The sequence below is a fragment of the Cebus imitator genome, unplaced genomic scaffold (assembly GCF_001604975.1).
Source record: "Cebus imitator isolate Cc_AM_T3 unplaced genomic scaffold, Cebus_imitator-1.0 Scaffold79, whole genome shotgun sequence".
Classification (NCBI taxonomy): Eukaryota; Metazoa; Chordata; class Mammalia; order Primates; family Cebidae; genus Cebus; species Cebus imitator.
The window spans coordinates 7,347,111-7,350,506 of NW_016107394.1; positions in this window are offsets into that span (position 1 = coordinate 7,347,111).

Here is a 3,396-nt window from a genome sequence, read left to right on the forward strand (position 1 = left end):
GTTAATGTGGGCTGTCAGCTAGGGCCTCAGCTAGGGCTATCTGGTGGAATCTCCACACGTAATCTCCCTACATGGTCTGGGCTTTCTCACAAAACGGTGAATGGGTTCTAAGTGCACCCATCAGGAAGGAGGGCCAAGTGGAAACAGTATCATCTTTTATGACCTAACTTTGGCAGGTCATGAGCAACACTTCCACTGTATTCTACTTACAGAAGTAGGGCACTAAGTTCATATTCAAGGGAAGAGATGACAAGTGTAAAAAAATTTGCAGACAACTATTCACAATAGTGAAGAATTGGAATCAACCTAATTTTCCTTTCATCAACAGAAAAAATAAAGAAAATGTGACAGCCGGGCACGATGGCTCACACCTGTAATCCCAGCAATTTGGGAGACTGAGGTGGGTGGATCACCTGAGGTCAGGAGTTTGAGACTAGACTGGCAAACATGGCAAAACCCCATCTCTACTAAAAATACAAAAATTAGCCGAGTGTGGTTGTGTACACCTGTAATTCCAGCTACTCTGGGAGCCTGAGGCAGGAGAATCGTTTGAACTTGGGAGGGAATGGTTGCAGTGAGCCGAGATTGCACCACTGCATTTCAGCCTGGATGAGAGAGTAAGACTCTGTCGAAAAAAAAAAAAAAAAAGCCAGGCACGGTGGCTCAAGCCTGTAATCCTAGCACTTTGGGAGGCCGAGGTGGATGGATAACCTGAGGTCAGGCGTTCAAGACCAGCCTGGCCATCATGGTGAAGCCCCATCTTTGAAAATAAATAAATAAGTGAATAAATAAATAACAAAGTGAATCAGAGGATAAAAGAACTACATTAAAGCAACTGAAAAAATTATGGAAATTAGAGATAGTAGTCTAACACTGGGTTGCCAATTGGTGACCCTGAGTTAGAGAACCTAAAAAAAAAAGCACGCCTGGGCACAGGGGCTTACACCTATAATCCCAGTACTTTAGGCTAATGTGGCAGTATAGCTTGAGGCCAGGAGTTGAAGAAAAGCCTGGGCATCATAGCAAAACCTCATCTCTAGAAAAGTAACAAAAATTAGCCAGGTGTGGTGGTGCATGCCTGTAGTCCCAGCTACATGGGAGGCTGAGGCAGGAAGATATTTTGAGCCCAGAAGTTTTAGGCTGTGGTAAGCTATGATGACACCACTTTGTTCTAGAACCTAGGTGACAAAGTCCCTGTCTTGAAAGAAAGGAAGAAATGTAAGAATGGAGGGGGGGGAGGGAAGGAAGGAAGAAGGGAAGGAAGGGAGGGAGGGGAAGGAGAGAGAGAATGAAAAAGAAAGAAGGAAAGGAATCAGTAGTCAAAGGGCACACCATACACCTGGAGAAACTAATGTAGAATGACTGGCCTAGAGTCATCTGGCTAAGCTCCACTGGACTTTCAGTAGGAAAACATAACGCATATGTGAGAAGAACCTCCAGCCAGCCTCAGACCTCCCATAGCCCCAGCCAGAACCAGATGATAATAGAGTCAGAACTCAAAGAACTAAAAACACGGAAAATAAATCAAGAATATCCTCCCAAGAAAGATGTCATCCAGGTATATATGCTTTAAACAGAAAATCTCAAACATGCACCAATTTCAAAAATAGAAAATTGACTTTGAAGCAGCTGTGGGTGAAAATAGAAACTGCAGATTAGAAAGAATTATGACAATTTTATCTTTTTTTATAATTTTAATGAACTTTGAATGAAAAGATATCACTTGCACATAGGCATTTATCTGAAGTTCAGAAATGTTGCCACTTCAGCTTCTGTTTCTTGAGCTGTTGTATCAAGCAAAATAAAAGTTACATATATTTAAACTAAAACACATACAAAATACATAGTTATTTTTAATCCATTTATTTATCTACCTATTTTCACAAAAAGAGTTTTGAATTAATTATCACCTCTTTTTTTCTTGTTTTGTTTTTGAGACAGAGTCTCACTCTGTTGCCTAGGCTGGAGTGGAATGGTACAATTTCGGCTCACTGCAACCTCCACCTCCCAGTCCCAAGCAATTCTCGCCCCTCAGCCTCTTGAGTAGTTGAGATTACAAGCACCCACCATGACACCCATCATGGCTAATTTTTGAATTTTTAGTAGAGATGGGATTTTGCCATGTTGGCCAGGCTGGTCTCAAACTCCAGACTTCAGGTGATCTGCCCACCTCAGCCTCCCAAAGTGCTGGGATTGCAGGCAAGATATAGTACGCCCAGCTATAATTTCATAATTTATTACTTGATTTTCTATTCTCTCTCTCTCTCTCTCTCTCTCTTTCTTTCTCTCTCTCAGACAGGGTCTCACTCTGTTGTCCAGGCTGAAGTCTCAAACTCCTGGGTTCTAGTGATCCACCTGCCTCAACCTCCCAAGTAGTTGGGACTACAGATGTGCATTGCCATAACTGGTTTTTACTTTTTTATAGAGATGGGATCTTGTTGTGTTGCTCATTTTGGTCTCAAATTCTTGACTCCAAGTAATCTGGCTGCTGCGGCCTCCCAAAGTGCTGGATTTACAGGCATGAGCCACCATGCGCAGCCTCTTTATATCTTTCTATAGGACTTGGATTTTATATAATAATTGCAAATAATTTTTACTGAAGCCTTTGTTATTCTAAACTGTTTAAAATTAAGCAGTGATTAAGAATGAGCTACAGAAAACAGTATTCAGCACCTATTATATACTAGATATTTTGCATGTAGTGGACCACCTAATTGACATATTGAGGCAGGAATTACAGTCTTTATTTTCCAGGAGGCAAAACTGAGGCTTACAATTATTTCTCAAATCTAGAGTTACATAGCTGTGGCCAAAACAAGTGCCCCTCCCAGCAGCCTCCCCCTTCTGGTTTTATCAAATTCAACCCCTTACTTCTACCCCCACATCTGTGTGTAAGAATGTTCACACACACACACACACACACACACATGCACACACACTTCTGCAATATTCCATCTGCCTAGGCCAGGAGCTTGTCATGACAAACCAAATGCAATAACTATTTCCTGACCAAACCTCTTATTCAACATCTCTATGATTTGAGAAATAGTTTCTGATTTCACACTGATGAGAGTCACACTGAGGTCTCAAGAGAAGTAATAATTACAAAGCATCCCCCTCTATGTGAAAGGGTATGATGTTCAGATATATTCAGCCCTTTGAGATGCTCTGCTGGAAGGTGATTGAGGTGGAAAGTACTATTGACTCATGGTCATCTTGGTCCATGGTCATTAATAATGATAACTTGTACTTCTTTCATGTCTGTGCTAAGGGTGCTTTCAAAAGCTGGAAGAAGCTTATCAATTTCTAGGTATGGAAATATCTCTTTGACAATATATATGTGGGAGTGTGTGTATGCTATGTAAATATATACACACATATATTCACATATAAATA